Source organism: Lissotriton vulgaris, chromosome 1_1 (assembly GCF_964263255.1).
Source record: "Lissotriton vulgaris chromosome 1_1, aLisVul1.2, whole genome shotgun sequence".
Classification (NCBI taxonomy): domain Eukaryota; kingdom Metazoa; phylum Chordata; class Amphibia; order Caudata; family Salamandridae; genus Lissotriton; species Lissotriton vulgaris.
The window spans coordinates 491,661,808-491,674,555 of NC_141685.1; the positions used below are offsets into that span (position 1 = coordinate 491,661,808).

A 12,748-nucleotide genomic window follows, 5' to 3' on the forward strand; every position below is an offset into this window, starting at 1 on the left:
TGGCATTCGGGACAAGATCAATGCCATAGGTGTGACCCTGCGCACCATAGAGGACATCAGAAAGAGGTGGTACGACCTCAGGAAAACTGCAAAACAGAGGATGGCAGAGAGACATAGGCTGGCAGGGAAAACAGGAGGAGGGAAAAATCGAGCCCCAGTACCAACACCACTGGAACAGATGGTGGAGTCCACCATCCAGCGGGAGAGTGTGAGTGGCATAGGAGACGCAGACAGCTCCGCCAGAGCAGCTAGAAAACAAGGTAAGAAGCATGCCCAGCATGCTGCCCTAACCCCTCCCAAACCCCAACCCCCATAGTGGTAAAAGTGCTCCCACTCCACACCATGTCTTACTGCTTACCTGCAATGCATACTGGGTGATGTAGTCAGTGTGAAATCATGATCAGGACTGTCAGGACAGCTAACACAATAGCATGGTAACATAATTGGACAGGTCTGGATAACCACTGTGCACTGTTGGCATGTACTTTAATGCAATGGCATTGCAGACAGAGCATTGAGAAAATTTACATTTGTGTCATTTCAGGCGAGTCATCTCGCAGTGCAGCTGAGGGCAGCAGAGGCAGGTCAGCCAGGCCAGAGGGGAGTGAGCACGATGAAGACAGCATGGCTGCAGGGAACACCAGCTCTGCGCCATCGCAGCCAGCCAATCGTTCACCACAGACATCACCACAGCGCCAGGGAGGGCCGCAATCCCCTCTCACGCAGTCACCATTGCGACGTTCACCTACACCACCACCATCACCACCACCACCACAACCCCAGTCAGGCAGGAGGCGTGCCGTGATCACTCTCCAGCAGATGGAGGAGTCGGAGGAGGAGGGCAGCCAGCGCCAACAAAGTCCCATTGTAGAGAGATCCAACAGGGAGCGGGCTGGATCAGCATCCGAGGGTGCGAACATGTCATCACGACGCCGCAGGGCAAGGCCGGTCAGTCCAGTGGAATATGAGCAGGGTGGCAGTGTGTTTGCTGGACTGGAAGGAAAGATGCTGAAGGTCCAGCGCCTGCAATGGAAGGAGATGAAGGCGTTACACAGGGAGGTGGCAGACATAAACAGACATATGCACAAGATGGAGGAGGGTATCAGTGCCATGGGGGAGAAAATGTCTGCAGGGATGGAGAGGGTAGCAACCTCGGTGGACAACCTGTGCAGCCAGCTGCAGCAGGACCGTGTTGGCATGCGCCGACTGAGAGTGAGGCTCCAAGACTATACGTCGTCGGTGAACCGGCTGGCCAGTACAACAGCACTGATGTGTCGCCGGTCCATCGCCATGCAGGAGAAGATGTCGCATTGCAGCAATGATGTGGCCAGGGGGATGGTGTCCATGACCTCAGTGCTAGAGCTCATGCAGAATGCCAATGCCTCAAATATGGAAGGGGGGGGGGACAGTTAGGAGGCTTCCAGCCGTGGTAGCGTCACGCCCTCACCCACCGAGTGCAGGAGGCGTAGTGGACGTACTGTCCCAGCACAGGAACGGTCCCACTCACAAGGCAGTGTGGATGGGGAACATGCACGTGCAGCACGGGGACGCAAGAAGTGAAGGACTCTGGCTGTCCACATGCATGTGATGGGTGATGTAACCCATGTCCAATTGGACATTGCTCAGAATGCTGTAGGTGTGCCAAATAAACACCTGTACATGTAATTGGAAATGCCTCAGTGTCGTTACTCACTCAGAAGTAGTGTGATGTTATCTCTGCCCGTCTATGTCTCCCATCATGTTCAATTGCAGCACCAGCCGCGCTGGGCTCTGGCTGAGGGTTGTCCTCGTCTTCGTCCTCTGACTCAGTCAGTTCCACTGCAGTTCCTTTTTTGGTGGCCAGATTGTGTAGCATTGCACACGTAGCAATTATCTTGCAACATTTTAAGGGGCTGTACAGACGTGCACCTCCTGTTTTGTGGAGGCAACGGAATCTGCTTTTGAGCATACCAAAAGTGCGCTCCACCACGTTGCGTGTGCTCCTATGTGCCACATTGTATCTTCTCTCCCTTCGGGTGGTTGGGTTCAGATATGGTGTGAGGAGATACGGGCGGAGGGCATATGCGCTGTCACCTATGAAGAGAAGTAAGTGGCATTGATTGGTGTGACCAACAGCTTGTGGCAGGGTGTACATCAGGGTGTGTGACATTTACTTACCTAGTATGTGTCCGTCGGCAAATTCACCAGCAAGCAGACGTGTATGTATGCCACTGTTCCTGAAGATGTAAGCATCGTGGGTACTCCCGGGGTATTTGGCCACAATGTCTGTGATAATGTGTTTGGCATTGCAGATCACCTGCACATTGATTGAGTGGGTGGATTTGCGGTTCCTGTAAATGTATTCACTTGCTGCAGGTGGGCAGATGGGAATGTGGGTCCCATCGATGCAGCCGATCACGTGGGGGAAGTGGGCAATTTGATAGAACTCCAGCTTGGTTCTCTGCAGCTCCACCTGCGTACTGGGGAAGGATATGTAATGTTCCATTCTGTCCATCATGGCATCTAGGAAGGTGTTGAAGATCCGGGAGAGGCAGCTCTGTGATACTCCACCCACTGCTGCTATCACACCCTGGAAACTTCCTGATGCTAGCAGGTGCAGGCAGCAGAGTACTTGGACATGGGGGGGGATTGCGTGGGCCCTTGGTGTCTGATGCTCCAGATAGGGTGTTAGGTCCCGTATTAGCTCCAGGATGGTGTCTGGGTGCAATCTGTATCTCTCGTGGATTTCAGCGTCTGTCAACTGGAACAGAGTGATGCGTACTCTGTACACCTGCTCCTCACGTCTCCAGATCCTCATTCCTGCTGCTCCCAGCCGTAGGCGCCTTGCTATGAGATAGAGGCCTGCCATTGTGGTCATACAGATGCATTTTGGGTGTGTTTATATAGACTCCTCCTGATTACCACATGCTCCAGAAACGTGGTAATTAGCGAATCGTTATCACCGATTTTGGCCAAATTCGGTAATACCGGGGTTTGCTACATAGCATATTTGGGGGTTTTACCGAATCGTTTATACCGATACGGATCTCATTGTTTCGGTAATTCCGAATCGGTGACGGAAGGTTTTTACCGATTCGTTATTATCGATCCTATTCGGTATTACCTACATCTCACATGGCTACATATTTGTCGGTAACACCAAAAATGAGCCTTTTTCGGTGTTACCGATCGGTATTTGGCCACCTACATATGGCCCTTCATACTTTAAATGCCCTATATTTTTATTTACCTTCAAATAAAGCTGCGTGTTGAAGGTAGTTAATTACACCAACCTCCTTTAATCAAAAATCGAAGGATCTCTGCTCAGCACAAGTCAAAGAGATTACACGTTCTTCTAATCCAAATCACTAATAGCAATCTCAGGTCCCTGAGGTTAAGCAACAGATGTAAGTATCTGACCCCTCAAGCTTTTCAGCCAATCAAATGTTTGCTTTGTTTGAATTTTGTAGAAGGAATGTCAACTATTGGTTGACCTTATATAACCTCACCTTTGCATTCATCACACAACACATGTATCTCTTTCACAATACATACACTGCATACACTATAATCCACTTTAATGGTCTTTGTATGATTTTGTTTGAGATTAATTATTAACATTGACAACCTCTGCTTTATTTGTATTGCATTATAGTTGTTTTAATCAGTTAATAGCACTTGTCCTGTGATAATACACACACTTTTCTCCCTGTGTACAATCAAGCTCGCAAGACTCTTGTGAGATCATGCAAAGTCCTCATGACAGAGTGACTTGGTACATTTTCAAGCGACTCTCACAAGATTGTCTGAGGCCCCAACAGCAAGCTTCACTTGCAAAAGCTTGTAAATAACTCTTGCAAGACTCTCTTACGATTGTTGCAAAATGTGAAAGTCACCCAATAGGAAAGCTCATACTGTTTAACAGTTAACTATGCACCACAGAAACAGCAGTTGGTCACAACCTAAACTACTTTTCTAACTGCTACAAATCTTCCAATGACATTTTTAGTCATGGGTTCTTATGCCATTGTGAGTGAGTCCCCTTTATATTCATGGTGTCTCTTGCTGTGTTCCTTGACTGCTTTTTATGGTTGTACTCAACATTGTTTTGTAGCCAGCAAAGCCTGTTACTTAACGTTCTCTGTAGCTAGTAATCATTATTTGGTCCCGCGTGGCAAGCAATGTTTGTACTTAATATATCTTGCAGCTAGCAATGCTTGTTCAAGTTGGCAGCATGCCACACGTTTAGGGCTGTAAACAAGGAGTTGCCTCATGTTTAGGGCTGTACACAACGGTTTCATGACCTCACGTGAGCGGAGAGCATACGCCCAGGACGGAGGCTATAAAAACCTTACTCTCACACAAGGTGACGCTTCGCTTCGTGATCCAGCGTCACCGCGAGCATTCCTGTCCTGCCGCTTTTGAGCCGCCCGGATTCCCTTCCTCTCTTCACTTGTCCCTCTCCCTTTTGGATGTTCTGGTCCCCGTTCCCTATCCTTATTTCACTTACCTTTCCCTTTTCCTGCCTCCTTCGTCCGCCATTCCTCGAGAGTCACCGTCGGCTGCAGCACCTCAGCACTGCGGTTCCGGTTTAGCTTTTCTCCGACGACCCGACTTCCTGAAAGCAAGTAAGAGATCTGGTTACCAAGAAAAGTCGGACCAAACAACAAGCATTGGTAGAGACAATTTAGGTTTGTTTAAAGATTCAAGGATTTCACAAACAGACTGGAAAGCTATTGTCGCTTTTAAAACTTTGGAACTTTGACATTGTCATACAAAGAAAAGCAAGCTTAATTAATGTTGAACTTAGTTTGAACCACTCTAGATCATCATAGCAGTGGCTTTAACTGCTACATCAAGAATCGGTGTGCTGGACATTGTTTAGCAACATGTAATTAGCATATATATAATAGGTACTAAAGTACAAGTATTGCTGACAGATGCAAAACTTCCTAAGAGTGGAGGATATTGTTTGTTGTTTCTTTTCTTTATTTCTCATTGCATTACAGAACCCCTTTTAAGGATTACGACATACGATTGTCAGGTAGGACAAGTTTGATGTGTGCGACGTTACTAAAAACTTACCACTAATCACTAGCCAGTTCATCCTTCTTTGTACTTATTGGCTGATTTCTTTTGTGTTGTCTTTTAAGGCAATTGTCCGAATAAAAGGCGCCTGACAATTGTAGGAGTGTTAGAATGGGCTTTAGCAGAAAGTGGTATGTACTAGTCATTGTTAAGTCATATAAATAATGATGAGATGTGAAAAGGTGTAATTCCAATTCATGTAAGTCTATTGTTTATATTGTGAAGGTGCATTCACGAAGCCCGGAACACTTCAAAAAAGAGAAACTGCAGCTGCCATCTCAGGAAGAGATCCAGTGTTGTTTGTCTTGTTTCTTTCTCCACTCCCCCTTTCCCTTGGGGATTTAACAGTTGTGCAAGTGTTTCCACCCTTGCTAGCTGGTTAGTCCACGAAGGAGTTGGGAGCGTGCATCACCAAGAAGGAAGCAACAGGAACCTCGTGAGTGAACGTTTAACATTTTTATTTTTGCCTGCCCTCTATTTTTTCTCTTCTTTTGTATCTCCATATTCCTCCTGAAGCTTACTCATTCTGCAGAGCACTCCTCTTGAGACTGACTCTTCCATACTGCACCATGTTTCCCCTCTAGCATCATCCACTGGACTGAAGAATATGCCATTAATTGTGATATGGAGTTTGACAAGAATCTTGGATTTCTGCATTTCTTTGTGACCATGCCATGGGCTCTACATATCATTACAATCTCCATTTTGATATGCCAGGTGTCTATAGCCGAGAGAGAGTGCATTTCACTGCAGAAGGGAACAGGATCTTTCTTAATAACATTAAGGAATGGTTCTGGTTCTATATGTAACTGAACACTACACACTATAAACACAAAGGCTCTTGTCAGAACCACCCTATTCCTGTATTCTGTAATTCCTTTGTGTTATAACTCCTTGTTTTGGGATAATAACTCCTGTGTGACTCTAGCGAGAGCAGGAGCACCCACACACCTGCCTCTACTTGTATATTTGTCTGACTCTCATGAGCTCAAACACTTGGCCTATTTCTCATGGATAACAGTCCTTTATTCTTGGGTGGAGGTAGTAGAGTGTGCATCACATAAACCTGTTTACTGAGACCTCTATCTTCAGACAGATATTTTTTTAGCCCTCACTACTTCTTTATGTTCCCTTAAGCGTCTTGCAAGTTTGAAAAAAGAAATTGTGGAAATAATGTACATTCTTTTTCATTACAGTATTTATACTTCATAGTTCCCACTACTTAGTTATGGGGAGAAAGTAGTCTCTCCACTCAGAGCTTTCCAACATTGGAAAGGAGTGTATAGTAGGGTGTTAGGGGATACAGGTGTCTTTACTGATACCTCTAACCAGGGTAACAGCTCTGTATAGTAAGGTGTAAAGAGTTACTGATCTCTCCACTGAGGCCTCTCCTCAAGGTGAACAGTGAGTAGAATAAAGTGTAAGGTGAAACTGGCCACTCTGCTGACACCTTTCTACAAGGTGGGCCAGTATGCATAGTAGAGAGTGAGAAAGACTGGCCTCTCTGCTGAGACCCCTCTCTCTCTCAGAAGATGGGTGACCATAGTAGGGTATGTGAACGGAATGGCCTATCTAATGAAAACCCACTCGGATGATGGGTGTGCATAGTATGGCGTGGTTAGGGACAGGCCTCTCTGCTGAGACTGCTCTGTCAGATGATGAACATGTATAGTAGGGTGTGTAAAGTGACTGGTCTCTCCTCTGAGATCTCTCTCTCTCTCTCTCAGATGACCCGTGTGCATAGTAGGGTGAGGGGAGACAATAACCTCTCAGCTGAGACTTCTCTCTGGGCTGACTGTTGTGCATAGTATGGTGTGTGGAGAGATTGGCATCTCTGCTGAGACCCCTCTCTTGAATGATTAATATTTATAGTAGAGTTGAGGACTGCCCTCTACACAGACATTTTGTGCTCATACTCTCCCCATGGTGACGGATATGCATAGTTGGGTCGGAGTGTGAACTGACACCCCTGTCTTTAATGAAGAGTACATGTAGTAGGGTATGTGGAGGAACTGGCCCCTATGCTGAAAACTCTCTCTTGGATGATGGGTATGCATAGTAGGGTGTGAGGATGGGCTTATCTGACTACTCACAACTCATCCCAGGGTGACAGATGTACGAAGAGGCTTTGGGGAGGAAATGACCTATATGCTGAGAAGTCTCTCTGTGATAACAAGCATAACGACTAGGGGATGAAGAGAAACTACTCTGCCAGCTCAGACCTCTCCCCAGAGTAACACATGTGTGTAGTAGACTGTGGAAGGAGACTGCTTCTTCTGTTACTACCTCTCTTCATGGTGATGAATTTAATTGCAGAGTATACAAATTAAAAAGTACACTCTCTGCTGAGAACTGTCTCTTGGTTAACATGTGTGGATTGTCAAATGTGAGGACACACTCACCTCTCCCTCAGATGCCTCACTATGGGGATAACAAATAACACCACTGGGTTTGGGCTCCCAACAGTAAGGCCAAGACACTGACCAATATAGAACTAAACCACTGCCAATACTGTTACATCAGTTACTTTTATATTAATACCACCACATTGGAATTCAACACAACATGGGTCTAAGACTTATAGTTCAGTCTGATTAAATATTTTTGTTTTATTTATAGTTCTCAACACATTATTTTGATTTAATTTCACCAAATTTTCATTTTAAACATCTACATCACAATACAAAAAATCCTAACATTTAATAAAAACAATCAGCATAATCAATCCATACACACTGTCACTCACCCTGATCAAACATTCAAACCCATCATTCTCACAATCACAGCACCCAATATTTATTTACAAGTCCTTTCTAGTTTCACTTTTTACAATCTTTACAAAAACCATACCAAACAATGTACCCAATTGTATTCTCTGTTTCAATAATTTGGAGCAATATTTTTGGGATTTCACGTTCTTATGGTTCAACACAAAATGGTCTACGTGTTTCGAACTCCTACTTGCTGTGGAGTTCTCATCAGGACCCAAAAGCTCTTACAATGAGAGCCTGACGTTATATGCCCGATGTTGAACATTCAAACTTACCCATACACGCTCTTCAGAATTTTCAAATGATGCAGGTGACTTGTTTTATTTCAGATGTCTCCTTTCAATAATCAGTTGATGCGAACGCTCGGGGCCCACCTCTGAGTGCTGCTTCTTGCTTCAACTGATTATTGAAAGCAGACTTCTGAAATAAAACAAGCCTCGATCGCTGGCTTTCTAGCCATGCCCACTGAAACCTGAGGGTATTTAAATGAGCCCGTTTGCCCCAGTCCTTGCCATGGGCGCCAGCCCCCTGTCCATTTGGCTTCCCAAACTCTAATGATAAAACGCTATGTGAGAGAGTAGTTTGCTCCCCTCAACGTCAAAGGTTAAATGCAGGGATGCATCTGTCTCAAAACCTTTACTGAGCTTGGCTCTCGGGAATGGACCTCCCTTTGTTCCAACTCCGGTGAGGCTTTTCCTTGGCTAAATGTAAAATGGAATGCTCTCACCCGACCTCTAACAACCACCCAATGTGCAGCCACCAGTAATCACCGGCACCTGGGGACCCATTGTCCGAGCATTCATTGTGCTTCTGGCAGCAGGAGGGGCTGATTCTGTTTTTCCTATGCCACACGCATAATGCACCTCTTCACCTGTTGCATCACGGGATGAAGAGCTACCAGTATACACCGGCACCTAGGGACTTGTTGTTGCAGTATTCCTTGTGCTTCTCGCAGCAGGAGAGGCTGATTCTGTTTTTCCCACACCACATGCATAAAATGCATCCTCACCAGGCGCACAACACCCATTGGGCTCATGGGGCTTCAGCTCCCCCCGTCGTGTGTGTCAGCCCGGGCTGACACAGCTTTGCGGGCTGGCGACAATCTAATTGCAGCCGCACCCGAGTACTTAACAGGTCTTTAAAAGACCATTTACTTGTAAATTAGCCTTTTGTTGTGTTTTCACTCTGTCACGGGGCCTCTGATGACGTCGGTGGACGGGGTGAGGACTTTAACAGCTGTTCCTTTCCGCCCCGCCCTCAGGACTCCTACGGCCCCTTTAACACGGCCTGGACTTCTCCAGTGGAGGTGGAGCCGACAGTCCTGATGTCACCCACGTCTGTCCAACCCGAAACGGAGGGGGTGGATAAGGAAGCCTGACTGGAACCAGCAAGCGCGAAAGCTGGAGGGAGAACGCGAGTAGAGACGCCGGAATCGAGCAGCCTTCTTGAGAAGCCACGAGAAAAAGAAGACGAAGAAGATGGGCAGCCCAGCAGAACCAACACGCCAGGAGGCCACCGTCACCACGAGCCACCCCGCCGCACTTCTGGAGAAGTGTGGCTGGACAAGGTACGGGGCCGGATAAGGGAACTATTTTCATCACAGGGTGGGACTGGGTAGGGGAGGCTTGAGGGAGGTCACGGTACCGAGTGTGTGTGTGTTAAACCCTTGTTCCCGAGCACGCTCCCAGTACTTATCGCTTGTGTCGGACGCAGGCCAATAACCTGGTGTAGGACCCTGGTGACTCCTTCACTCCCCGTTTCCCCCTCTTCCATATCAGAACCCCAGATAATAGCAGTAACCTCTGGGTTGTTTTTCTTTATTTTTGCATGGCTTTGCTGGGAGAACTCACGCTGATCGCCTGAGTGGAACACTGAAGGCAAGACATTGAAGCCAGGAAGGATTTCGACTCCAGTCCACTGAGACCCAGACATTATCTTTTGTATGGTTGCTTTTGCCCTCCTGAACCGGAAACTGTTTATTTGAGGGGAACTCTGTTTCCAAAGATACGAACTGTTTATTTTGACTGGTGTTACTGTACTTGAAAATAAAGCACCTCTTCCTCTGATCTTCTAAGAATGGTCCCAGCTTTTGTCCATCCTTGAAACCCTCTCCTGCATCGTTGGCACCCAGAGAACCAAGCCTTGCTGAGTGCCCTTTGTAATTCCCTACCCGACTGTTCCCCCTCACGCACCCCTTCTTACAGACACTCTGTCTATGGTTGGAAGAGTTAGCCCCCTCCGAAATATTTTTCAGCCCCCCGCCCCGAAATTTGGCTCTATTTGCCCACCTGATCCTCACCACCAGTGGGGCCGGACACACAGCCACCAGTAATCACCGGCACCTGAGGACTCATTGTCCCAGGATTCCTTGTGATTCTGGCAACAGGAGGGGCTGATTCTGTTTTCGCTGTACCACACGCATAAAGATCCTCTTCACCTGTCACTTGAGATGCACAGCCACCAGTATACACCGGCACCTAGGGACTTGTTTTCACATCATTCCTTTTGCTACCAGCAGCAGGAGAAGCTGATTCTGTTTTCCCCACACACATGCATAACATGCATCCTCACCTCCCGTGGCATAGGACACACAGCCAACAGTAATCACCGGCACCCGAGGACTCTTTGTCCCAGCATTTCTTGTGCTTCTGACAGCAGGAGGTGCTGATTCTGTTTTCTCTGCAATACATGATGAAAAACCTTTTCACTTCAATCGGTGCAGGACATAAAAACGCTGCACCTGGGTAAAGGGAGGGCCCATCCTGCTCCCGTTCACGTCAGGAGGAGACTGGGCTCGGCCACCTCTCTAACTTGTGTCATTGGAATGCCTGTAAGGTACTGTGCTCTACAAAATAGTTTTTATAACCGTTCTCAAATTGTAGGAACTCCAACTAGAGGTCTAATTCCTGGATCTACTACAGACAGGCATATTGACTGTTGGTTATCTGCTGGGTCACCTTCAGCTACATCGGACTCTTTAGTTATTCTCTATACCATAGTTTCATACTACTTCTTCTGTTTTTCCCATTTTCATTTAGTAACTGGCCAAGAGAAAAAAACATTAGATGGTTGGGTGGGGGTGGTCAAAAAGAGGCAAAAAAGAACTACTAAAGCATCTAGGCGACAACTGTGTAATGGAAAGATTGGATGACATTGTCACCCAATGTGAAGAGATTTTGGCTTCAGATGTTGCTGCCCTACTCACAGACAATAAGCCATCACTGTTTGGATGGATGTTAGCAAAAAGAAATGTATCTCTAAAATGTTTCAGAAAACGAGCAAGAAACAGGCATTGCCCAATTGCACACTACCCAAAGAAGGCAGATTTTTAAAGCTAATGAACCCTCTACCCCAGATGTCACTTGTTGCAATTGGTATATTCCACTGCAGGCTTTACCTGATAGTCTTTCAAGTGATGGGGTCAAGTATGAACCAACCCCTGGCCAGTGATTTCTCGAAGCTTAGTTTTTAAATAGATTCTCTTAAGAGTATGGTATGTGATCTTACAGCCTTAGTGAAGCCTCTTCTTGAGGGCAGACAGGGTTTCTGCACACTGGAGGCACAGGCCTAGCCGCCATTCCAGTTCTACTCCTGATCCATCTAGTGACTCTGCAATGAAGGTTACTTGTACAGCCCCAAGTGTGAAATCTGACCTGATTCCATGGAAGGCAACTAAGATGGGCAGCAAAAGTAGTGAACATCCCTGTGCAAAAGTCTTTATGGTAAATGTGCCTACCATCACAATGAACCCACAATGGGAGGATGAGGATTTGTTGACGAACAAGGTCATCCATTGGATTTGCCATGTCAGGGGCTGCAGGTCAGTTATTAGAGAAGATATTGTTGGGGCTAAAAGGTGTATAGATCCTTATAATGCTACTGATTTTATTGAATTGCTGTCAACAAACAGTAGTTTGGGTGATAATGTGGTGGCTTTAGATCACAGAGCTACCCCTCCATTATGGTCTAACATTCAATTTAAGCACAGACTAGTACATAGTGGACTTGCACCTGGCAGTCATCCCTCAGATCCAAAGCATGGGGACGTGTCAGTGCTGGGACTGGTTGACTAACTACAACAGCAGAGAGGCTAGGAGGGAGTGGTGGGAGGTGTCCCCATCAGGTGAAGCTGAAAAGAACTTCCAGATAGGATACCCTTGTGGCTATCCCTTCCATTATGGACATACCACCAGTGATATGCTCACAGGCCAGCTAGTGGGACAAGGAAGTCTGACTTTAAGTCCAACTCCGCTATCAAATATGGTTAGCCCCAGTACCCAGCTCTCCTAGACCCCACCAATATGCTGTTAGCTTCACAGCCACCCATAGTAATGGCACCCAGCCCCCTCAAAAACTCATTGCTTTCTTTTTTTAAGTTTAAAGTGAAAGTTTATTTAAATAATTAGCAAGAATATGAATTAAAAGAACATAAGAAATCATTACATGTATAATCATGAAACGTGAAAAAAAGCAAATACAATAATCACCAGTTGAAGAACATAAAAGATAGCACTAAAAAGAAGAAATGCAAGATAAACAGTAAAGTGTTCTAAGAAATAAAACATAACATCATAAAATAGAGTAAGAATAAAAACAAGACTACATCATGGAAGATTAGGTACTTCTTCAATTCGGGGATTATGAGAGGTGGTAGCTTGAGCGAATATATCTAGAAATTGTGTGACTGGGAGCCATAGAAGATCTCTTTAGCTAGTAAAACAGGATGAATGTGAGCTCTGCTTGAAAGGAGAGTTGAGACGAGTCTTTCCAAGATTTGGTAATCTGCTGGAAAGCTGCTGCTAGGAGTAAATCGATTATAGAAAAATTATCAGATTGAGTTGACCAATAATCAGAAGCACTACCTAGAAAAAGATTATTAAAATTAAAAGGAGAATGAGAGTTAAAAATTA

At 46.0% G+C, this 12,748-nt stretch overlaps 1 long non-coding RNA gene across 1 annotated transcript; it reads right to left on the reverse strand.

Annotated features, from left to right (window-relative positions):
• Positions 1-458: 458 nt before the first annotated feature.
• Positions 459-1,818, reverse strand: LOC147747391 (uncharacterized). Its single transcript, XR_015299467.1, has 2 exons — positions 1,694-1,818; positions 459-1,023 (listed from the first exon to the last, which is right to left on the reverse strand). It is a non-coding gene; the product is annotated as an uncharacterized LOC147747391 (long non-coding RNA).
• Positions 1,819-12,748: the final 10,930 nt, after the last annotated feature.